The 26,478-nt window shown below is 43.2% G+C and overlaps 1 long non-coding RNA gene across 1 annotated transcript; it reads left to right on the plus strand.

Annotated features, from left to right (window-relative positions):
- The first annotated feature begins 3,115 nt into the window (after nucleotides 1-3,115).
- LOC310685146 lies at nucleotides 3,116-7,554 on the plus strand. Its single transcript, XR_014515098.1, has 5 exons — nucleotides 3,116-3,250; nucleotides 3,646-3,724; nucleotides 4,944-5,069; nucleotides 5,951-6,103; nucleotides 7,441-7,554. It is a non-coding gene; the product is annotated as an uncharacterized lncRNA (long non-coding RNA).
- The last annotated feature ends 18,924 nt before the right edge of the window (nucleotides 7,555-26,478 follow it).

Below are 26,478 nucleotides of genomic sequence, written 5' to 3' on the forward strand. Positions count from 1 at the left end.
GAGGAAGAGAGAGAGAAGGAAGAGGTGGAGTAAGATTAGAGTCTTAAACTGGTGTACAGGGGGCGGAGACTCAGACGGAGCTTCGCCGGTCTAAACTCCAGACGTAGAGCTGGGACGCTGAGGATTGGAAATGGAAACTATTCTTCAATAAAGACTTTGACACTTTACTATCGGCTAGCGTTGGTCCTTTGTGAGCTGGGACCAGGAGCCAGCTCTGACAGTATCAAATCAAACTATTGCTCTTGAGGCTCTTCAGTTATATTGCTGGAATCCACCTAAAACCAAATGTAATACATCTCAGCGCTTGACTTGAGTACATTTTTTCTCAGCTTTTATAATATTCACATTTTCACTTCATGATTACTGTAAGATATAATCATAATTCATAAGTTTCTTACATAACATGCCTGGTTAGCCCTGAATTGTGTAAGCAATATGTTTTTAATTCCCACAATTATTTTCCATTGTCTGCTCCACGAGTTGTTGGCCAAAATTATTTGTTCTTCAATTGAATGTTACAGATAAGAAAGTGGTCACTTGCTCCCCTCTTCTTGCAGCCTACTAACTGTTGGCGATAAAAGGAAGAAGCAATAAAAAGAGAATACATTATCCCTTCTGAAAAATATAGAGTGGATCATGACAAAATAAGATCGTTAGTTATTTTGTATAGTTTGGAAATATATCTATTCCCAGGAAAGGGAGATACATTCAGTTTGTGGGGCTTGAGAAATGTACCCTACAGTATGACCAATGAAAGGTGAACTAACAAGCAAAGAGGCAGCATTGACATCAGTGACCCACACACAGAAATGGCAGTGTTGACGCTGCAGTGAAGTCAACATGTCCATATCATATAGCCCAGGTTTTCAATATCCCTTTTATTGTCAGCATAAGGAAAAAGACAGGACATAGATGAAATTAATATCTCTTTTCAGAAATGTAAGGGCAGTATGATCTTGGTTATAAAGGTCATGACTACCCTATGATGGAAGAAGACATCAAAGTGGAGGCTACGATGGGTCAAAACTGAACCACCACATTTTTCCAAGGCACCTGAATCACTGCATGTCTACTGATACAAATCATGCACCACCATCATCTTCATGTTGCCCACAGAAGGGAAAAGCTCATGAAAATATCATCGATGACAAGTAGTAGCTTCAGGACTGAAATCTGATACATACTCTGTGTAGAAGGTAGGCTGTTATCCTCCTGAAAATGAATAATCTCCCCTGCTTCACCATTCCCATGTAGCTGAATTATAAACTGGAAAGTGCACAGCTAAAATGTGTTAAAGGAGACGCACAGTGCTCCGTGTGAGGAAGGGTTTAGCATGGGCGAATTCTTTAAGGGCTTCCTGCTCTCTCCATTCCACTCCTTTAAATCCCCTCCTCCTCAAAACGTGACAGCTCACTCATCACATCCTCAGCTGCAGGAATAGTCAAAATACCAGTAGCCTGCCTATCCTAGCATGAACAGCAGAACAGCTATACTTTTTGCATCCGGAAAGGTGATCCAGGGAGAAGAAGACACGTCAATGCTGTAGAGCAACCATATACATGAAATAATATTGCACTCCCTTTTCTCTCATGGAGCACGTTCCACCAGCATATATTTTGTACAGGCATCATCAAAGGATCCACAAAAGAACATGATGCTTGTGCCATTATTTCAGAGACACCACTCTGACAATTGTAGCTGACATTCTGATCTCTTGCTAACATGGGTCAATGCACATGACACTTCCAAGCTACGGCATGGGTGATTTTTACTGGCCAGCCTAGGCTGATTTTTAGCTTTTAGTTCCAAGGGCTGAGCTGGTTATGTGTGTGCAGATGCAACTCATGGAGGCAGATCAGGTTTCCACACTTGTTTGGAAGTACAGATTTTCAAATGACTTTAGTCAGATGTATGAAGTCCACCCATTCTTCCCTCAGCATAGCATGTATGCAAACCAATTCAATCCACAGTCGTATAGCTAGATGTCCTAAGGTTTACTTTCAAAATTGGCTTGGACTGGGCAGTCTGTCATATACAGTGGTACCTCGGATTAAGAACTTAATTTGTTCTGGAGGTCCGTTCTTAACCTGAAACTGTTCTTAACCTGAGGTACCACTTTAGTTAATGGGGCCTCCAGCTGCCGCCGTGCCACCACCGTGCAAGGTACTATTTCTGTATTAGCGAAATCTGTAACCTGAAGAGTCTGTAACCTGAAGCGTCTGTAACCCGAGGTACCACTGTAAAGGACTCCTTCAAACAGCCATTCAGGTAGAGGGCAGTCTTCTATAAATGCATGACACTCTAATTTCAACATGTAGTAATGGGGCCATACATATCAGTTCCACATAGGCTATTAAACATGCAAATGCTTTCCATTGGGTAACTGTGTAAAAGAAAATTATATCAGAGATCAGTCTTTCAGACCTGTCCTGATTCCAGGTTTGCTCCAAAGTTGGAAGAGGCCGACAAAATCCAGATGAAAGTGATCTCTTTTAAAGTCACAGGCCAACGCGGACATAATCTCATGGGGAAAGCCTTAAGTTACACAAGATCATCTACTACAAGATGGCTGGCATTTGTAACTCAACATCTGGGAAAGCAGCTCCCAGAATTGTAGCTCTGCTTACTTCAAATGCAGCCAGGCCTGCTATTTTGTTTTTACTCTGAGCACAAACCGTGGCTAACCTAATCTGGGATTCTGATGCGCGTCCAAAGTCCATAGCCTTGACCCACAGCAAAGAATGCAAATGTCTCGAAATTTAAACAAGATTAACTATTTTAATTGTATTTAAATAGAAATGCTTGGCTAAATTACATGTGCTTTTCCATTCTGTCATCTCTTTTCCAATTCTAGATATTTTTCTGTGCACTTATATGGTAAAGTTGTCCAAGACTGTTGTCATAGTTAAGAAATAATCCTTGCTGTGGCTATAATATGATGCAGTTGAGGTGCTGCTATGTTCAGTGTGTATAGCGTGAGACTGCCTTGTAGGATATATTCATGCTCAACACTCCTGATCCTCAGGCCAACTGCATGGCACCCATTTGTCTACGTGATGCCCTCAGTCTCCAGGGCACTGTATATGTTCCATTCTTGTGCTTCCTGGCAGGTGGTTACCAAGCAACTATGTCGCTTCAGAGTTTTATTGTCCTTTCATCCACTGGGCGACTGCATGGGTCACAGCTGCTGCTCTTAGGAAGGAGGAAAAGGGGAGCTTTAGGGAAGAAAGCCACACATATGAACAGCTCCGTAAGAACCAGAATATTTTATCTCATGTGGCCAAAATATACTGTTAGTGTTTGGAAGTGGGAAAGGCATCCACTGCTAATAAAACAAGAAGAAAAGGCTCCAGTTCCAAACCTTTACAAACAACTCGAATAAGAAGGAAGGATAAGGTTGTATTATGGCACATAGATTTCTTTGGAGAAAACCCTATCTTCCACAGAGGAGGGATAAATAAAGAAACAATGGTTTTTTAATATGCAGAAAGGGAAACACTCATAAAACAGGGAAAAAAACCTGTCCCTAATTTTGTATTATTATGCTATTGTAAGAATTTCAGTGTGCATCAGCTGACAAGGGAAATTATGCAGTTATGGTTTACATTCCAAGTGTCTCTTTCAGTCTCCTTATTTGTCTTGCAGAGAAGGACGGCAACGTGATTGTAAAATGTGTTAATTCAATGCAGGAATTTTTCCTCTTGGACCCTGTCCTTTCTCTTGGGTTTGTAACCAAAACCTTATTCATCCTTCTCTCTGTTTCATTTCCATGTTTTTAAAAAAGACCCCATCTTGTGCATGCAATTGTTCGTTTCTTAATGCTAAAAATATCACATTAAATAAAGTAGGTTTTCAGAAAAACCCACCATCCTGAACTGTTATAGGAGTTGCTTAGGGCTGATTCTGAGATGATAGTTTTCATATAATAAGATGCTCTTATTTATTTATTTAGTCAAGTACAAGGCCCCATTATTCAGTCAAGTAGACTCCCATAGCAGCATACACTCAGTAAAAAAAAAAAAAGATAAGCCCACAAATTTACAGTCTAAAGGATATGACACAAAAGGGGAAGGGGAAGGGGAAGGGAGGTGGAAAAAAGCAAACTCAAGCACTAGTTCTTAAAGCTTGAAAGTTTTTAATAATGATCAGCTATGATGTAAGCCAGTGAAAGCCAAACTTGGCCCTCCAGCTGTTTTAGGACTACAACTTCCATCATCTCTAGCTAACAGGACCAGTGGTCAGGGATGATGGGAATTGTAGTCCCAAAACAGGTGGAGGGCCGAGTTTGGCCATCACTGATGCAAGCAGTTCAGGTAGCCTGATGGAATGGCAGCTGAGGGAGGACTAAAGGCAGAGCCAATGGAATTGTCCTACTTCCTTTCTCTTCCTTCATCCTGAAACTGACGTGGCACAGCCCATTCTGCCACTGTCATAAAGCGGCAGCACGACAGGGAAGAGGAGGAAGAGGATCCCAGCAAGTGGTGTAGCCAGGACTGGGACATACTGGGGCAAGCTGGGGATGGGGGAGGAGGTACTCACATGGTGATGGAGGACGACAAGGGGATGGAGGTCAGTGCACAGGAACCAGAGCAGCAGGACACATCACCAGAGCCAGAGGGGCCCCTGTCTCCATGAACATGGCAGGCACTGAGGTGTAGGGAGCGGCAGGAGGGATGCTCCAGGAGGCTGAGGCAGGCAAGGGTCCACAAGCTGGCCAGATGGGGCTTGCTAGCTCTGGGAAGAGGGGTGTGATTCCTCAGATGGATTAGGCTCAGGACAGGTGAGGGTCACATGTCTCCTCTAGCCCAGATGCTTCAATCAGCATACAAAGTACAAAAGGGAAGCACTCAGCTGCTCAACTGCCCATGTTGATGGATCTTGACTTGGATGCTCCCGAACCTCTATGGGACTGTGCTTCAGGTTTTACTGTATCCTGACTGCAGGACATCAGACTTGGCTGCTTGGATTGACCCTGAGCTGTGTTTCCTGACCTTTGGACTTTGGATTTGAACTTTGCTTGTGTGGCTTAACCCCTGGACTTTGAGCATGACATACTGACTTGCTGCCAGGTAGGCCAGGGGTTCAGGACAGCCACCTTTTTCTGCTGTATGTGTAGCTCACGCCTGGATTCAGTAGGGCTCACTCCCAAGTAAGTGTGTATAGGATTGCAGACAGAGTGTCTGTGAACTTTACTCAGCTGCTTCACTTTACAAGAGAGATCATCGGAGGCCAGGTCCAAGTGACAGTAGGACAAAACTCAAACATCTGGAGTTGCAACAAATGAGGCAGCCTAATGTAGAGATGGGGAACTTGTGGCCCTCCAGATGTTCTTAGATGCCAGATCCCACAAGTTCCAGCCAGCATGGCCAAAGGTCAAGGATGATGGGAGCTGAAGTCTAACAACATCTGAAGGGCCACATAGTCCCTATCCCTGGCCCAGTGAATGAGGAATAAATTGTCAAGGGAATTCCTTACATGCCCTTCTCAGAGAGGTATACATACACCCTGAATGTCATTTTCTGTTTTAAAAAATGTTTTGAGCCAGTCTTAATTTCCTGGCACGAATGAATGATGAATTTCTGACTTCTTCCAAGCTAAACAACAAACGGATCAGTGTGTTTTTTTCTTCACCACTGGATGGAATCTATGCTCTGAAAGATATCATCTTCGGCTCAAACATGTGAATAATCAATGCTTCTGTGATGCTTCTCCAATGTTTCCTCATAATTACAAATTATATAATTCGAAGCACCTTGACTACATGAACATCATTTGATGTTTATAATGATCGGGTGGCAGGGATACCCAGATCTCTTATTTCCCCATGCAAAGAGACCATGATTTAAAATGTTGCCTCTGTTGTATAGATCTTTGCTTGCCATATTGAATTGCAATGCACATTCCTCAAACCTATGTTCAATTTTACTTTATGGCCATTTAACATCTCCAGGAAATTTCACATGGAACCTCTTGGCCTACCTCTGAAAATATCTTAGGATAATTACTCAAGGGGCCTTTGAAAAGTTGTAGTGCTACATGTGTTTAGATGGGAACCCAACATCAGAAAGCTTGGCAAAGCAAAGCAGAGGAAGAATATGATGAGGTAATCTGGTTTATCATACAACTCTTAAGCACAAAATGTTTGCATTTTCCTATTTTGCTCTTGTGTTACTTACTGAAATAGCTGAGCACTGATAATGCTATATTCTCAAAGCATCTTATTAGATTTAAATAAACATGACCTGAACTGCTCGGAAAAATTATGTTTTCTTTTGATCAGATGAACACACATGGGCCCCTCCAGATTTTATTGTGTGTTCATGGAGGTATTGGGTGATTATACATTATTCTGCTTTCAACAGTGTTAGGGGAAGGGTAGTACTACCTCTGGTGGGGGGTACATCATGCTCTTTCTGAGGGAAACCAGGATGTGTGGATCAGGACAGTTTGCATTGATATCTGCAAAAAAAACAGAGTGGTATTCAGTGCTAGTCCTATTACCAATTGATGGTAATGGACATGGCTAATTTAGATTCATTAATTTCAGTGGGTCTACTCTGAGGCTGAATACAACCTCAATTCCTCCACCATTATTGCTTCTGGTCCTTTGCATCCTTGTCTCTGTGTTCCAGAACCCAACTACTGATCTGCCTTTAACAGCACCATTTGGCTTTTTTATGCTTTTCTGCCTTTTCCTCAGCTGCATCCCAACTGTGGACCGACAGTATTCCTTCTAGTAAGAAAGCAATGGTGTTAAAATGACTGTCATAAATGATCTTGTATATGTAATCGCAGTACCCATACAGTCTTCTCTTCCTTTGTGTCACGTTTTGATAAATAATGAGGCCTGTATATTCAGACACACTCAGCACTTTCAGACAGTTTTGATCTTAATAGAAGCTGAGAATATTCAAACCCCAGCACAAGACACTGTTTAGAGCTGAACAGATAATGGCCAGACCGCTAGTGAAGGCTAAAGTCCACCTGACAAGATCAAACACAAATTGTATCTCCACAGAAATGTGCCTGGTGTTGCTCTCAGGCAGTACAAAACAACTCATTCTTTCTGCCACAAAAATTCCAACAGAATCAGATAGGCCCTTGAGCCACCAGCTGCTCCTTTACTTTGTGGCTCAAAGAATGCGTCTGAATTTGAAAACTTGTCACCAAGCTGAATCTGTGACACACCTGTCTCTCTTGTCTGTCTCGTTCAGAAAAGCCTTACAGGGTAAGGCCGTAAAATTGAGATTTAACAAGACATCGCAGAATGCTAAACGTAACATACAGAACATGCTCCATATGCCCCGCAAAGGGGACGTCCTCATGTGTTACAGTTTGTAAACAGGGACAACAGCTGTGGAATGCCATTGGCGGCCCCCCATTAATTCTGAGAGGACTGTCAGACAAAACATTAGATGAACTTCTCTCTTTTTTTTAAAGGCACCGGAGATTAACCAACCATTTGTGTTATTTGGCATCAAAGAGAAGACACCACCGAGCATGAGCACCGCAAATCATCAAACAGTAGTAAGAAACATCAGTGCGTGCAAGTGAGTTTTGTGTGCTTGTGACATTTATTTCAATGCGGTGGGCAAGACTGAAATGGTAACTTGAGAGAGGCTGCCGGGAGGGACTCAGGCCGCTGATAGCCAGAGGGACCTCAAGATAAATGGCCTCACCACCAAGGACATCCCTTGTTCATTATTTTGTTTATTTAAGAGCACTTACATTCTGATTAACGTTAGAAAAGAAAGAAAAGTCTAAGCAGTGATACAATATTAAAAACAAACAATATTGTTTAAGCAAAAAATACAGCCTAGAACAGTAGTCTAAAAGCACGCCAAAGCATGTGAAAGCAAATAAAACAATAAGTTCGAGGGAGTCAAGCACATCAAAGAAGGTCCAGTCTTACGAATGAGGGCAAAAGGAGAAGGTTTTACATGATATCTGAAGCAACTAGTGGCTGCCACAGAGGGAAGAGCATTTCATCACATAAGGGCAACCACAGCTATAGGCCAGTGTGAATCAGGTCCTGACCTATAGATTCATAGAGTTGGGACCACAAGGGTTATCTAGTCCATCCCCTGCAATGTAGGACTCTTTTGCCCAATGTAGGGCTTGAACCCATGACTCTGAAATTAAGAGTCTCATGCTCTACCAACCGAGCTATCCCTGGTATACAAAAGCTTATTAAGTCAGATTTCCTTGCTGATATGAACACCTAGAAGATTCTGGTCCTCGTTGCTTCTTACAGGGTTGCCATATACCTGGAATTTCCCGGACATATCTGGAACACTGCCGTCTCTAGCAGGTTCCAGGCAGAAATCAGTAAAAATGTCCAAGAAAATCCAGACGAACGGCACCCCATGTCAGCAGTGCCAATTTTCCATAAAAATAGCTCAAAAACAGCAAAAAAAAAAATCTTTGCTATTTTGCAAATCAACAACTTTTCTGTCCAGATTTTCACTGTTTGAAATATGGCGACCCTAGTTTGCAATGTCTGACGGCAACATTTTGTAAGGACTGTTCCCCTCCTCATGCAACTTATTCTGAAGCAGGATGGGGCACACCAGTTATGGCTAGTCAGAGATTTCTGGATTCTCAGCAACTTTCCTTCATTGCTGTCAGGGTACTGCCATCAGAACAGGGTAGGGAAGCAGAGGGGCAGGTGAGTTACAGGGAACCTCTGAAAATTTTGCAAAGCAGTTCCTCTTCCTGTGGCGAGGAAAGCCACACCTCCAGTGGGGAAGAGGAGCAAGGACCAGAGGATGCTGCTGGGAGCCTCAGCACCGCTCCTGGTCAAGCCGGCCAGGAAGGAAGCACACCCCTTCCGTCGCCCACCCTGCACAGAGGTGTAAAACGCAAAGAAAGAAGGAAAAGGCTGGGGGTGATGAAGCTCTTATGTTGAGGGAGGTCCCAGAAACAACTACTCCTGGATTCTGCTAGCGATTGAGGCAGACATGAACTTGTGGCTCTGCACTGTAAATAGTTTTGCACCAAAATAAACCCTGTAAAAGACAGGTCTGAGTCCCGACTGATTACTCAAGAGCAACCACCACTGCCGTCTGACAATTGCCCTTCATTTTGGCATGGTTCCTTCTTCTATCCTGAATGAATTGTAAGGTTAAATATCCCACTCCCTGGCTCAGCAAAATAACATCACCACAAGACCTTCCAGCAAAGAGTCTGACAACTAATAGCATCTTGAGAATAGGCATGTAAGGGTTCGAAAGTCCTAGTCTCCAGATATTTCCAAACACTTTTAAGATGAAAGTTGTTCAGTGGTGTGTGTTGACTTGTACACCCACACAAAAGTGTGTTTTTAAAATTTGTTCTCCTTCCATAGTAAAATTTGCCAAGAGAATGATGGCTCAACATGCAGTAAATCCTGAAAGCTGTTTTAAGAAAAGTTAATTCCCCCAACACCCTGTTTATTCCGAAACAAACTTATTTGTTCTGTTTAAAATACTGGCAGCATTTGTTTAAGGAGTACCATCGGACTCACACATCACATCATTTCCACAATCCAAGCAAGGAAATTAAAAGTTAAAGACATAATAAATCTCCTGCTGTTTGGAGGGACAGCTTGTGAATCTACACAAAAGCCAGGTCAAGTGTTTGCTGAAGTACAGTACAAAAAAAGTACCCAGAGACAGCAAAGGACCTTGGCTGCAGAGATAACCATCTGGTTCTGGACATTGGTAGACCTGCATCCTTCCCTTTTTTCATGTGTGTCCAAAATCACAACACTGCTGCTAAGTGGAATTCTGATTCCACTGTCAGTAGCCGAAGAAAAGTATTATTATTTTTTATTAGAGGGGGTGCTATCCAAGATTCCAGGTAAAAAGCCAAAATATGCATTTGCAAAGCTTTTCGGCAATGAAATAAATACAAGTCCTTCCTATAAAGCTTTTTTGTAATACAACAAGTCCATCGCGCACAGGATTTCACTCCAAGTAAAATCCATTATTTATTGCACACTTGCTATAACAAGTTAGTACTCAGTTTGAATTACAGAGAAGAGTGCTGCGCTGAAACCCTACACCTCCAAAAGTTTTCAAGAAAGGATATTAAAAAGGATTTCACACTTACATTAATCACTCTGCACACTCTAAAGAGGTAAGTCTGGGATATATAAAATGAATGACGGGGGAGAAGTGGTCTTCATTACCCCGTTGCCCAAATATATTTTTGGAGGAGGGAAACTGAAGTCCTCTCAACTCTGAGTCTAGAATTTGCAACAGCTTTGCCTTGGAGTATCTGTAAAAAAAGCAAAAAAAAAGCACAGTGCATTCTGGGTATACAGGCATGCAAATATGTACGCCCAACATAATTATTAATAGAAATACAAAACAAAGGGCTCTCAATGGAATTGAAGGGATCCTATGGGTCAATTGTGGGCCCAGGAGGAGGAATTCTGGGGGCTTGAACTTGACGCATCAACAGTCTCTTACACAATAAGTCATTGTTCATGTTTCCCAGTGATGGCCTATATATTAATAAATGATGGTGTGTTTGCTTTGGGACTGGCCTAGAAAATGACACAACTCCAGAACCAACCCCTCCACTCTGTGCAAAGGAAATAAAAGAATGACGTGAGGAATCAGTGCCGCTTAGTGCTGTTTGCCATTGTCACAGAAGAAGATATGGCATGAATTGTACATTAAGGAAAATCACTTAAGTGTGTGTGCCTCACTTGCCCATAAAAGGAGTGGGAGTGAGAGAGAAATTAAATGGTAACTAATCGTACAGCGACTCAGCTCCCAGATGTACCATAATCTCTGCTGTGGCTTGTATCTGCTCTTCCATCTTAGTTAGACTGAAAGGAAAGGGATTAGATACGATTGAGAGATGGGGGTGGGTTAGGTCACTTCCTGTGTTACTTTGAAAAGTGGCTACAGAGTAGGCTAACAGAGCTCTACATGGTGGCAATTTTGCTCGGGGCATATTATAAAGTCATAATGACTTTATGTGTGTGTGTCACTTCTTTTGCATATACTGTACATACATGGTGCTCAAAGCAATTCACAGGAAAAGTACAAACAATTAGAGACTTGCCTATGGAACTGTGACCAGCTCTCATTTCCAGGGAACAGGATGATACACCCATTGGCTTAGGGTGCTTCCAGACCATCAAAATCTTGCAGGAGCTATTCAAGTGTATACTGGTCATTTAGGTTTGCCCAATGAAAGTGGATTAAAGTGCTCTACCACCCTAACACAACACATCTACTTTAAAAACAAACAAAAGAAAAGAAAACTTTTTGCAGTTAGAAAAGTGAAGGGGAGAAAGCACTGCAAAGTGTGGGATGAACGAATGATGAACAGGTGTATCAGGATGAATGCTCATTGTCATATAACCTTCCCTGTAAACAAATAGGAATGAAAGCTCAGTAAAGATTGGACATAATCTACCAGTAACTACTGCGTAGGCTTTCTGGAAGCAAATCGGGATGAATGTTCAATAAGCAGGTAATATGAAGAACCCTTAGATTGTAAGCAGCAGATAGGAAAGTTGTCAGCTCTGGTGATGGCAGGTTCAGTTTTCAATTTTCTAAAAAGCGATTCAACCAAATGGGGATGTTTTATGGGCTCTCCCTCCATTTCCTCATTTGTTTGATGTTTGCTACCAGACTGCTAGTAATACATGGCTCACAATGAGCCCTCTTGTGGATAATTTTAGAGGGGATGCCTTGATGCTTCCCACATCCATCTCTGCCCCGACACACAACTTGACTGTTGTACAGATGATGGAATGCAGAAATTGTAGCTAAGCGAATATCAAAATGCAGACACTAAATCACTGGCCTTATTAAAACTGTAATAATTTAGAACTGGGAAACAACATCATTTGGCAAGTGCTGCGGAATGAAAGTGAGAGAAACTCTTGCAGCAGTTATGAGTTAGGAGGTCAGCAAATGCCAATCATATATTCCAGCACAATTTGATAGCTGAGCTGGAATTATGATTGTCATGGCATGCTGAAGTGTTTCCATGTTTTAAAGGAGAGCAAGTGCTTCCTAGGTTTTGAGGTTAAATAGGAAGAATTCAGCTTACCCATTAAGACTTCTGTGTTGTTACATATCTAGTTATGTTAAAAATGTACCCCATCCAAGGGACTCAAACTGAGCTCTCAGGCTGGCTTATAATCCTTTCCCTAAGTCTTCAAAGCACCACAGATTTATTATCTCAGCAGCTCTTATGCCAGCATATAAGATCAGCTGTACCGTATTAGCCCGAATATAAACTGCACCTTTAAAATTCCCGGGGGGGGGGGATAATACCCAAATATAAGCCATTCCCTTAAAATTCCACAGGCACTCAAACCTGTTCTGTTTTATCGTATGTCTGTTTCAGCAGCGATATCGTTAAAGCCAATTTTTGTAAGGTCGTGAATTTAAGCTGCACTTTAACTTTTCACAGTCAGAATTTGGAAAAAAAGTGAGGCTTATATTCAGGCCAGTACGGTAATTGTTGTTGGCATCTCAGGAGACAATGGAGTGTGCCTCGGTGTGTAAAGACAAACCGCTGTGTTAGGAGCACCAAAGTGACCTCCCCAGGGTGCAAGCCTGCACAGTGTGTATGGAGGTCTTGGGGTGCCCAGATGACAAGACCTTCCTCTTGGCCTCACTGATGTGGTCCAAAGGAAAACAGAGAATACCTGTGGTATGAGCTTGGCTGCAGGAGCTGCCAGAAGAAGGTGTACAAGGCTGTCATAGAGACTCCACTCTGGATTTGTGTAGGGTTTACTCCTTGACCTTTTCTTCTCCTGAAGATATCCTACAAGGCAGCAGAGGTTTAGGACCAGAGTTTTCCTTCTAGATGAGCTACCTTCCCAGGTTGGTGAACTCCATCTGCCCCACATTTCTCTCTACAGCACATGCAGAAACTGTCTGTTTGAGTGTTGAACCCACAGAGGTCTGTTAACTTTGGATCCTCCCCTCCTCTATTGGATCCTCCCCTCCTCTATTTAAGAAATCGCTGTATAGGGAAAGAAGGCAATCATGGAAAAAGATGAACTAGAAAAGGAAGAACAAAAATAAAATCTATATCCAGTTCCATGGGTTAAGATACAGTTGAGTAGAACAATGAAAAATTAACCCAAACACCCATTAGTATTAATTAAACTACATTCAGTCTTCATAACATAACAAGTCTATTTTAATCAAAGTCAATTTGTATTCATTTTTCATCTATAACATGTAATAGCTCTTCTCTTACAATAGTCCCTCCCCCCTCATTTTGAACAAAGTGTTCCAATGGGTCCGTCATGTCTAGTCCCAACCTTGCGACAGGAATAGAGTCCTTGGAGGATGAAAGGGACACCCCAGAGGTCAAGGACCCTGATGAGTAGGTAGGGCCCCTCAGAACAATCCTGAGGATCTTCTCAAATGGTCCCAAGTGTTGGTATCTGAGGAAGAATCTCTGGATGCAGGAGAGAAGGAGATCTTTTGTGTCTCCCACCACTCCTCTACATTCAGCCTGTCCATGACATGCAGGGAACGGACTCTGGTTGAAGGAGGTGGCCAAGGAGCTTGGGGATTGGTTGCAGGTGTGAATGGTTTGGTGGTGAGCTGGCTGAGGTGGGGTCTGGCTCAGGTGGGAACATAAGGCATTGAGTTGGATCCTTAGCTGCTATGGGGTCTGGGAGGGGAATCTCTGACTGGGAATCCACATGGGAGCCAATGGGCCATAGCACCTCTTCCAATGGCAGCCCAAGCAAGATCATAGCATCTGGTGTATGTCAGGGGTGACTCTCTAGCTCTGGGTTGACCCCAGCTTATTTATCAACCAGCGTGTGGGTTGCTTGATACTGGATCCATACCCAATGCCTTAGTCAAAACCTACTTTCATCTGTAAGCGATAAAAAAGTTGTGTTCCATTTCAACCCAATACAAATCTCCTGTGTTTATTTCTATGGTTCACCCCTCACTGCACTGCGGGCATCATTCACCTTTGATGGCAATGGCAAAGTTGCTTGCATCTATTTTACGAAGTATAATAACAGTAAATTCACAGCTACTAATGGATGCTGTGACTCAGCTCACATAAACACCCCACTGCACAAATCCACTTTTGCAAACACTAGTAAGATATTTACCACAACAGATGATATAAAGCAATGACATTTACAGGGCAGCGTCATAGATTGCCATATATTGGGGCTTCTGTGAACTTGCAAATGTTGGTTCAATAAAAAGTGCGGGGAGAGAATTAACTTTGAATTATTTTACATATGTGAGTTTATATCCAGTGTTGTTGTTGTTGTTGTTTTTAAATATCCTTTTATTCATTCTGCTAGTTGGTGAGTGGGAGTATTGTTTTGTTTATTGTGTGTGTTGTTGGTTGTTGGAATCTGTCTGTCTTGGGAGACAATGGAGGATTGAGCCTTTGGGGGTAACGTCAAACTGTTGGAAGACTGCGGTGCCTGTTGTGGCTGTAGAGACCAACATGGGGGAGACATGTTTTGTTGCAGCTGAGGCAGATGAAGGCATCTGGTTGTACTGCTGCAGATGCACCATGGTGTTTCTTCTCTGTGTGCTCCTCCCAGTGGTCATTCTTCCTCTGGTCACTGCTATGGATGCCCAACCTGACTGCCTGTCTCCAGGCACTGCAGTAGTCTGCAAGGGATTCCCACATGATGTTGCTGGCCTTCATGTCACGATTGCAGACATCTTCATAACACAGAGTTGGTTTGCCAATGGGCCTGGTGCCTGAGCCAGCTCCCCATTGAGCACATCCTTGGGGATCCTGCCATCTTCCATTCCGTGGACATGACCAAGCCTGTGTAGATGTCGCTCAGACAGCAGTACAGACATGCTGGGAATGTTGGCTTGGGAGAGCACAAGAGGGGCAGCAGTAATCTGAAGCCTGGCAGCAGCAGCAGATCACCAGCCTTCCCTGAAGTTTTTCTTTTTCTTTTTCTACAACAGCATTAATGTGGGTCAGCACTGCTGTGAACAAGATGTTAGACCAAAAGTTGGGTGCATTTTATTAAAAATGCATTTAGGTCTCACTTTCCAAACACAATGCATTCCTAGGAAATTGTTCATTGGGTGAGTGTTTGCATAAAGAGCCCACAGTTTCCATTATTTCCTATGGGAACATTTCTAATCCATGATCTCTCTCCACTCTTCCTCCAGGGTTTCTTCCTAAATTGCTGCAACCAGCCAAACAGAGACAAAGGAAAAACTGATTTGTCTGATCTCTCCAGATCCCTGATTTGTGCAATCTCTCTCCCCGCTCCCGTTCTCCATGATTTTTGCCCCCAAATGGCTGTTGTTGTCCAGAAAAGCACAAACAAGTAAGCAAGTGGGGAAACTCAGCCTGTTTGGATATGTGAATCAGCTGTATGTGTAGGCATAACTCTTTATGTTTAGATAACTGAATTTGTGTATAATAAGCGTTCTGATAGCAGGACCTGCGTGTAAACTGAATTGAAAAGAAGACCGTTTTAAACTTGCTACACAGAAATCCATTCCTTCAATGGGGTGCATTCTGACATGGGGAATAGCACATTAGTTTTCCTGATTGTAATGTTAGTGCTTCTGTCCTGTTTTTGAATGTTCCTTTCACACTGTTGTGCCTGTAGTATTATGGAACTAGCTTTTTGTTTGATATATAGTGGTACCTCAGGTTATATATGCTTCAGGTTACATACACTTCAGGTTACAGACTCCGCTAACCCAGAAATAGTGCTTCAGATTAAAAACTTTGCTTCAGGATGAGAACAGAAATCGTGCTCCAGCGGCGCGGCGGCAGCAGGAGACCCCATTAGCTAAAGTGGTGCTTCAGGTTAAGAACAGTTTCAGGTTAAGTATGGACCTCCGGAATGAATTAAGTACTTAAACTGAGGTACCACTGTACCAGCATGTCATGCTAAATTTCATTCACAGCAGTGTGACACAACAATGAACATCATTGGACAACATCACTCCTCCTTCACTCTTTCAATACATGCATACTTCTCTTCCCCCGTTATTCCCCCAAGAAAGCAGCCAGAAAACTATATGCCACCCCAAATTTTGTCACTTTACTCCCATGATTTTCACCATGTGAAAGCTCAAATGCAATGCAGAAATTAATAGATAGGAAATGTCTGGGAAATGGAATAAGCTGCAGCCAGTGAAACTAACATGGTGGGGGAGTCTTTTATGTGCATTTTGGTTAATTTTCATCATAATACTTTATATTTTAAAAACTTGCAGTGAAATTTCAGGAAGACAAGTTATTATTCACATATTCTTGTGAAATTTTCACATGGGATTTTGAGGACGGGTAAGGAGTTTAAGAAGCAACCATCAAATCACACCTGCTTTACAAAATCTGGAAATTTAAGTTTGAAGTAATACAGTACATTGGTGCTGCTATACAACAGGCCAAGGTGATCTGAGTTGTTAAATCCAGGAGGGAATTCAGAAAGGGAGGGAGGGAGGTATGGAAGCATCCTACCCTGATTTGGATACTGAAGAAACACTTGGGTCTAACATGTTCATTCATGTGAATGTTTTGCCATTCATTACATGCTTTACAAGAAAATACGTTTTCCTTCCTAGACACCTCTTCTCATCTCTGATGGGAAACATCTGTCTCCTTATATGAATGTGGTAACGGTAATTAAACATCTAGAGATCTGCATCATAATTCTTTCTCAAAAGAGGCTTGCTCTGCCATTTGCCAGCTACTTGAAAATGTGTACTAAATATTCTTATATAACTTCTAGTCACAAAAGAATCATAACAACATTCATGCTGACAATTCTTATGCTTTTCATCCAAGGCAATCTGTTGATTTTCTTTTCAGTTCGGGAGGGGATTGTACAAAAACAACTGATTCCTTCAACACGACATCGCAGACAGTTCATTCAGGGAGTGACAGATCCTTTATCAAAGTATGGCATTTGCAGTGCTAATAGTACATGGTTTAGCTGCAGTTTCCATTAAAAGCTACATTTTCCATGTCGTCCATAATGCACCACTAATGTCTTTGGGCAAGGAACAAACTTTCTTCTTAAAGTCATTGCATTGTAGCTTTTAGTGAGTCAATCCATAAATTTAGATTTGGATGTTCTTAGGACGATCAGTGTAGAGAATCATTTTGTTGTTTTTAAAATGGTTTTGCAAATGTCTTCATTTGGGGGGAGGGAAGCACAAAAACTTTGTGGGCTAAAAGCAAATGTGCATTAAATGGCAGTACTTCTGAGTAATATAACATATTTCAAGTGTTCAAATGCTTCTCTTATATCAGGGGTGGGCATCATGTAGGCCTCCAGATGTTTTGGGGTATGAACTCCTGGCATCCCGAACTGACCGTGCTGACTGGGGTTAATGGGTGCTGGAGTCCAGAAACAGATTGTCCAACTCTGACTTCAATAATTCTTACAAAGGATTGGAGCATGGAAGGCCAGCATGATTATCTCCACCAAGGTCTGCACCAGGCATCACATTGCCTGAGCTGGGCAGAACAGCCCAGTGCCCTCTTCTCCTCTGTCTTACAACCTTTGGCAAGCCCAACGCAATGTTCTGGGGTCCTTCCTCAGGGTGAGGCATTTTGCACAAGGACACCCTGTGCCTGCTTAAAATACTGCTTAAATAGCATTTGCTGCCATTGCAGCAAAGAAACTGTGGCACAGGTGCTTTCCAAGATGATCTCAGCAACAATGGGGATGATCACACCTTCCTGAGAGTGTCTGTGCCTCCACTGCTTTGCTGACAGTCAATCAATTGGGCGGTAGCATCAGCAGGAGTGGGGAGAAGCAGTTGGTTGCTGCAATGGTCAGGTGACTGGCTAGTCAGTTGCCACTGTTGTAGGTGGCCCAGCAGACAGTGGGTGGGAAGCATCCAAACTGCCACCCCTGCTGATCTGTGCTCATGGCTCATGGTAAGGCTGGCTTCATACAGTAGTTGTGGGGCTGAGACTAAGAGAATAGCTTCTGCATAGAGAGTTTGTGGATGAAGTAAAATCTGAGCAAGGAACTTCCTGGTTCCTAGCTCAGGCTTGACCACTATGCTTTGGCAGCTCAAAAATGAATAGCAGTACAGTCTTGTATAATGAAAAAGATTTTGAAGCAATGTAAACTCAAGTAGATGACACAACCTTGATGGTAGAAAGTGAGGAGGAATTAAATAACCTTTTAATGAGGGTGAAAGAGGAGAACGCAAAATATAGTCTGAATCTCAACATCAAAAAAACGAAGATCATGGCCACTGGTCCCATCACCTCCTGGAAAATAGAAGGGGAATAAATGGAGGCAGTGAGAGATTTTACTTTCTTGGGCTCCATGATCACTGCAGATGATGACAGCAGTCACGAAATTAAAAGACCCCTGCTTCTTGGGAGAAAATGACAAACTTAGACAGCATCTTAAAAAGGAGAGACATCACCTTGCCAACAAAGGTCCGTATAGCTAAAGCTATGGTTTTCCTAGTAGATGTAAGGAAGTGAGAGCTGGACCATAAAGAAGGCTGATCGCCGAAGAATTGATGCTTTTGAATTATGGTGCTGGAGGAGACTCTTGAGAGTCCCATGGACTGCAAGAAGATCAAACCTATCTATTCTTAAGGAAATCAGCCCTGAGTGCTCACTGGAAGGACAGATCCTGAAGCTGAGGGTCCAATACTGTGGCCACCTCATGAGAAGAGAAGACTCCCTGGAAAAGACCCTGATCTTGGGAAAGATGGAGGGCACAAGGAGAAGGGGACGACAGAGGACGAGACGGTTGGATAGTGTTCTCGAAGCTACCAACATTTTAACAATCTACAAGAAGCAAAAAGTAGTCCTGCCACCCTAGTTGATTAGCAAGCTAATTCTAGCACCTACCCTAGTTGATCAGACCTAGTTGATGGCAGAACAGTCTTGCTATATGCATTTTATATAATGATGTCAGCCAAGTTTTTTGGTATGAAATACAAGATTTGGAAATTTTTGTAAAGTCTGCCAGCAAAATGAAGTGAGTGTTATTGCCCTGCAAGTTCCTCTATGGCTCAAAATTGAATATGAGCCTGATAGGAACACCTTTCTCCCTTACCTGCCTGCTACCCACCCACTTACATGACTGCATATTGTGTGTGTTGGCTAAAAATGGACAGTGTGCATTGACTACTAGGATTTGGTTTTTGAAGAGGCCTCTGATTCACCTGACATAGGTGGTAATGATGGCAAGGAGGAGGAGGCATATATCAAAGATGAGGAGTATATACTTGAGTAGCAGAAGAGGTAAGTTGAACTCTTCCTCTGGAGCCATGAGGAACCTCCTGTTGTTATTTCCCTGCCGCCTTCATTGGAAAATAGGATTCTGACTAACTCAGTACCTAATCATAGCATGACGCCAGGAGTATATAAGCCCCGACATTGGAACACAGCTCAAAAATGCAAATAGGGTTACACCAGTCTTCCCTTATATCTACAGAACTATGGGCACACAAGTGAGAATTCTGGTGATTACTGTACTTTTTTAAACATTGCTGTAACAGAGGAGCTGTCCAGCAGGATGGAGAAGCTAGAGTTGCCACCATTGTTGATATGCAGGAGTGCTCAACCAGTCAGGAAAATAAGGTAAGACAGAAACCACCAACACAACTTTGACAAAGTGTGTATATCATGTGCAGGCAAGGAAGGCAATGAAAGCCACAAGCCACTTAATCTGAAGGAGTCCCACTGATGTCATTTGGACTCCTCTTAAGTAAGTGGCTTCTGGAATGCATCCCAAATATGCTTTGCAAACATAAACCCTGCTCACTAGTTTATATGGAGATTTTCGACAAAAGAAACTATGAGGCATCACTGTTTTATGTTGATGGTGTTTCATTCTCTCTGGAATAATATCCGCTCATTGGAAAATCCTCAGTTATAAGCCATGCTGTAAAACTGATACTCGTTCCATGATATCTGTAAATGAAATTACCAGACCAGAAGCTACTGCCAATATCCTCACTCCTTAAATGTTTTCATGCTAAGATAAGAGGACCTGTTTTTAACTGTTTAAAGTCCCAGGGCTCAGCTTTGTGCTATCATGTTGTTAGGAGGCCTTGCTAGGAAGCAAGTGCATGGAATTGGATAGCCAAGGAGAGACCTAAAGGATCTGAAACACAAGTGGTTTGAGCACAGTGGGGTAGCCTTAAAGACGCTGGCAGAAGACCAGAGAGCTGTTTGCGGTAATAGAGGAGAGACTCCTGACAAACTCTCATCCTCATTCCAACAGAGCAGTTGGTAGCTGTTAAGTATACACAGAATGTAAAAGGAGAACAAAAAGTGACCGCACTGAGCCGCGGGAAGAATGAATAAAATGCATTAGGTCTCTAGCACAGAAGAATTAGAAACCTAGATAAATAAAATACAGAGAGCTCCAAATGAGAGCAGGGTAACTTCTGTGCAACACCGGTGGAGAGGAAGTTAAGCGTGTGCTGTTAAGTTCTCCAACCAATCGTGCCGCGTCTAAGGTTGTGAGACCTATAGACCTATAAATACAATTGTCATTATAGGTGTTACTGTATACAAACTATTGGCTGGATTCTTAGGTAAAGGTAAAGGTACCCCTGCCCGTATGGGCCAGTTGTGTCCGACTCTAGGGTTGCGCGCTCATCTCGCTTAAGAGGCCGGGAGCCAGCGCTGTCCGAAGACACTTCCAGGTCACGTGGCCAGCGTGACGAAGCTGCTCTGGCGAGCCAGCACCAGCGCAGCACACGGAAACGCCGTTTACCTTCCCGCTATAAAGCGGTGCCTATTTATCTACTTGCACTTAAGAGTGCTTTCGAACTGCTAGGTGGGCAGGAGCTGGGACCGAAAAACGGGAGCTCACCCCACCGTGGGGATTCGAGCTGCCGATCATACAATCGGCAAGTCGTAGGCACTGAGGTTTTACCCACAGCACCACCCATGGCTGGGTTCTTCTTTGCTTTTGTGGTTTTCAGGTGGGGGGTAGGGATACTTGCTCTCTTTGAAGCGGCTGAACAGATTGTTTCTTTTCTTGAATGCACAATGTGCCGAATTGCTCTTACCCATGGCTCTGTGAGATGTGCACCTAAAAGGAGGTGTGAACAGTTACTAGGGGAACCTCCAAGCATCCTTTTAATTCAGCTTCCATTATGTTATTGGGATGGACATACTGCTTCGTTTCCAAACAGTGCGTGCCCCACAATATCCTGCTGAAATCCTGTAACTTTATATACCACAAACACAATTTTTGTTCCCACCTTGGTTGTGCTTCATAGCACAAGATTACCCCACCAGATGGCAATAATGCTGTAACACGAGGCATGCAGAACAACTAAGAAAGCTGAATGGCATATGGACAATCCAGTATAAATTCACCACTGATACACTATTATTGCATCAACAACATGTCGCTGTCTGGAAAGGCGGAAACTCCTCCCCAACGCTTTGCTTAAGAATGAGCAGCACATATTTCCTCATCAGCTCTTCTGTCCTTGACTACACTTTATACTCATCAACACACCAGTTTGGACTGTTGATTAGGCAGGAAAGCTTTCAGGTCTCCCCCTTTATTTCTTCTAATTTGCTCCCCTTCTTTAATCTATGTTTCAATACTGGGCTATGGAGTCAGCACTGGAGGGACACACAGAAACCCCTCAAATTGAGGAAGACCGTGTTCCTCAGACAAAATCCCAGCCTGAACCAGAAGTCTTCTATACAATTTCTTGGCCATGAGAGCCCAACGGCCACTTTGCATTGGGTAGGCAGAGCGTGGGGATATACCATTGCAAGAAAGATGTTCCAAGCTGCATTTCTGATAGCTCATTACATGGGTTAGTCAGCAGCTCCTGCTAAACTTGAATCAAGTCTTATTTCAGCTCGGCAAAAACATTTGGAGTGTCTAGAGGGCCAGTGAGAGTATAGGGAGAGTGTGTGTTCCACTGGCCAGAAATCTAGAGGGTCACATTTGGCCCCCAGGCGTGATCTATTCTGTCTCCCTATCCATTATGAAAATCTATGGCTTCTTTCCATATCCTCAACTAAAAGTATTTTTTATTCTCTAGTCACGCACTGCTTTTGACTAGAGCACTTTCTCTCGCCAATATTTAGGGCCCCATCCAGACTGTCGCTATTTTGCAGGAGGGATTTGGTTGCATACTGACAGTTTAGGTTCATGCAATTAAAGCATTCCTGTGGCAATGGACCAAATTAGAAAAACCTGGACTTTTTGGGGCAAGGAAAGTGTCGGGAAGTAACGTAACCACCATGCAAATCAATCAGCATAAATGCTCAATAAACAAGTCATCGGGAGACATCCAAGAACTCTGTCGCCAAAACCATTAACTTCTCTCAGATCCCGTTCACAACTGCAATGAAGCCTAAGTACATGCCAGAATATTTGCGGAGATCCATCCTTTGTTACAGTTTCCCCATTGTCATTTTCCACACTGTCTACATTTATGGGTCCAGCTCTGTGAAGTCTTTTAATTTTTACTACTTGAATTCAACTTTGTCACTTTCCCCTCCCCCCACTTATACACACCAGCTTCTACTGATCGTTTGGAGGACATGCGTCAATCAGTTTCGTAGGATTTCACCTTCTGCAGAGTTACTATTTAAAATAGTTAACCAGGTTTATATGGTCCCAGTAAAAAGGTAAAGGGACCCCTGACCATTAGGTCCAGTTGTGACCGACTCTGCGCCGCTCATCTCGCTTTATTGGCCGAGGGAGCCAGCATACAGCTCATGTGGCCAGCATGACTAAGCCGCTTCTGGCGAACCAGAGCAGCACACGGAAATGCCGTTTACCTTCCCGCTGGAGCGGTACCTATTTATCTACTTGCACTTTGACATGCTATCGAACTGCTAGGTTGGCAGGAGCAGGGACTGAGCAACGGGAGCTCACCCCGTTGTGGGGATTCAAACCGCCAACCTTCTGATCGGCAAGTCCTAGGCTCTGTGGTTTAACCCACAGCTCCACCCATGTCCTCATGGTCCCAGTAGCTGCCTTAAAATAAAGTTGGTTGTCTTGTTATGCAGCTTTCCAAGCAAATGTGGAATGGTTTTCTGTAGTTGCGGTTTATTGCCAGGAGCAAGAAATGGATAAATTGATAGCAAACCTTATCCTTTCAGAGACCATATTTAATCTTGCAGTTCTTTGAGAATAAAATCACTTGCCGCTTTGCAGGAGAATGCCACCTATCTTTACACTCCCAGGAACAGTAAGGATCCACAGGTGTTCCTTTCGAGACTTACTGACTTAGATTAGTGCCCTTGTGAATCTGCATGTTAGTGGCAACACAACCAGCCAAGGGACTTTCCAAGTTTGACACTTGTGGATCAAGTGTCCATTAAGCCCTTTGATGAAACTGTTCTGACTGCTGTCCAGTCATTTATGGACCTAGCTGAAATGTTTCATCAGAGCTCCTCACATACCAAGCTTCCTTCATTTCCTCCTTCTAATCCCTCCTTAAATACATTTCCTTTCAAAGCCTTCCAATGTCAATCTCCTGGCCAAGAGCATCTGTGCTGATTTCATGACAACCTAGCAGTCGGCTAGAGCTTGTTTAGGAGACAAGCAAGTGATCTGTATTTACCAGTACTTTTTAGCAGCATAGAAAAGCCGGCGGGGGGGGGGGGGGGAGGCAAACTACACAGCATTGGTCTGCTTGAAAGGCCAAAGACACATAGAGTGGTACCTTGGTTCTTGAACGTAATCCATTCTGGAAGTCTGTTCGACTTCCAAAATGTTCGAAAACCAAGGCACAGCTTCCAATTGGCACAGGTGCAGCTGCATTGGACATTCGGCTTCTGAAAAACATTCGAAAACCTTATCACTTGCTTCCGGGTTTTCAATGTTCAGAAGCCGAAATGTTCAAGTACCAAGGCGTTCGAGAACCAAGGTTCCACTGTGCACTGATGCAGCATCTGCAGACTTGAGGGCACAGAGTCTCCTCCTGTTCATTTCTGTGGAAAGTGCAGGTCTGAGCAAGTGCACTATTGGCACAGAATTGGAAACAAGAAGAACTACCGACGAAAGAAGAATGGCAGATGAAATTAATGGACTATGCAGAATTAGATAAGATGACAGGAAGGATTCGAAACCTGCGAGATGAGAGATTCTCAGAGGACCGGAGTAAATGTGTGAATTATTTGAAAAGCAATTGTAATCAACAGATTACGCCAGTAGGATTGCAAGATGTTTTGTAAGGAGGCCTATGTGAAATATTGCCGAGGAAAGTCTGAAAAGAATTATTAGTGAAGGACTATTAAAATTAATAGTAAAATTAACGAAATGCAGATTAAGTGATAAAGACTGAAAAATCTTCAGATGTGGTTGATGGAAGTCCAAAACATTGTATAAGATAAGAAAATATGTTATATGATTTGTGGAAATTTTATGTAAAAATCAATAAAAATATATATTTATATATAAAAAGGAAAGTGCAGTTCTGCCTGCTTCCGCAAAACAAAATGGCAGTAGGCAAACATTTGCCATCAGCCACCTACTTCCTTTTGAAACATCAGCCTCCCTGACATAGTTACGCTAGGACTGGAGAGCAGAAGGGGAGGCCCTCGCTGGCTTCTGTATTGGCCAGAGGACCTAAGGTCACCAGGAGGTTGCATTCCATGTTACTGAGAAATGGCATCAAGAGTGAGTCTAACCTGGGGCCACTCATGGACAAGAAGGAGCAGCAGCAGGGTAGTTGAATCTCCCCTCCTTGTCTGAAAGAATACTGAGCTATGACTAACCTGTTGTCCCTGGACAGTGGATGCAAAAGGAATAATAGAATTTCAATATACTTCAAGACGTTCCTTTAATTCAAATACTTTCCCTGTGTTTGTGTGCGTAAATTAAACCACAGCTCCACACATGATTTTCTATACAGTGGTCCTGGCCATACCCCATTCCTGTTTCAAGATAAGAGGTGAAGAAATAATGTTTTTATTTTGGAGCAATGTATTTTTAAAACCTTCACCATTGGCTAAAACCATGCCTCTTCACCCTGGCTGCTGATTATTGTTCATTCCCTGAATTGTATTATATTTTAATTAAAGTTTTAAAGTTTTATTATGAATGTTGTTGCTTCAGTGTATAGGTTTGTACATTTCTTTCTCCTGTTTTGTTGTACTGTATTGTGGGCTCCTCAGCACATATGCTATTGGTGTGCAACAGCAACCCCTAGTGGACAAATTCACACTTCCTTGGAAATATCCATTGAAAACTGCTTTTCAACCTGGAAAGGAAAGAAAACGTCTTACAAACTAAAAAAGTATGAAAATATTTATTTCTTTGATAATGTTTACATACTGCTAGAATGTAAAACACACACACACCCTCAAAGCAGTTTGCTAGACCATCCACGTATCCCTAGAGAAGCTACAGTGTGTCCCCTGAAGATTTTCAAATTATGTCCAATACTTTTATTATTATTTAAACTGGCTTTTAGTATCTGCTAATGGTTTTTGTTGCCTTTGTTTTTTGAGTGGGGAAACATTTTTTTTTAAATTGTTCTCACTTTTTAAACACCAAGTCACTGGATCAATGTCCAGAACCTCTGAAGAAGATACTGAGACAGCATTGGTTTAATATGCTGTGTCAACAATGGTGAACAGTTAATCAACCAAGCTTCCTTTAATTGGGTGGCTGCTCTAGAAGTAAATGTATCCCAAGCCCTTAAGTTGCATAAGACAAAACTGAAAAATGTGCACATTCCTGTGGGCCGCTGGTATGGCCACTCAGCCAAGTTTTCCTTTGTGCTTCTGTTCAGATGATTGTGTTGATCTCTCCCACAGTGATGTCTGCGGCCACAGGAGCATAGCAAGGGGGGTGCGGTAGGTGCAGTCCGTCCCAGGTGTCCCCACTGAGGGGGGGGGTGACAAAATGCCAGGCAGCACTCACTGTGGGGCCTGCAGTGCGCCCGAGCCACACGTCTCTCCTGGGAGTGACGCAGTGGCTTGAGCACCCGCAGGCTCCACGCTATCCAAACAGTCCACCTGTTGCCTCCCCCATAGCTGTAGGGCGGCTGAGTGGCAGGAGACAGGCAGACTCCTTGAAGGCCCTGCAGTGCCCCTGTGGGTGGCTGGCCCCACTCCTGGGTGCCCGGTCCACTTGCTCCGCCACTGGCTGGCCATGACCTTATTTGTACTGAAAACCTTAAATCTGGCTGGGAAACTTTTTCAGTCTGAGTTCTGCGTTCCTTTCTCAGGCCACACATCCATGACAGGTGGCAAAAGTAGGTGCAGAGGCAAAAGTGCACAGAGCAACAAAAGTCAATTTTACCTTTGTCCAATAAGCTAGTTTATACATGCACACACTTTCCTCTAGCCTTCATCCTCTCAAGGAGGCATTGCCAGAGTTCCAAAGACACATGCCAGCTAGGCACTCAGGATGTGAAGCAGCAGTGTGGCTTGGGGAGAGTTCTGAGGGCCAGGTAGACAAGCCTGAAGGGCCTGCAGTGGTGGTGTAGTAAGCCAGTGTGGGGTAGTGGTTAAGAGTGGTAGACTCGTAATCTGGTGAACCGGGTTCGCTTCCCCGCTCCTCCA

Source organism: Podarcis tiliguerta (genome assembly GCF_965153285.1).
Source record: "Podarcis tiliguerta genome assembly, chromosome: 9".
NCBI lineage: Eukaryota > Metazoa > Chordata > Lepidosauria > Squamata > Lacertidae > Podarcis > Podarcis tiliguerta.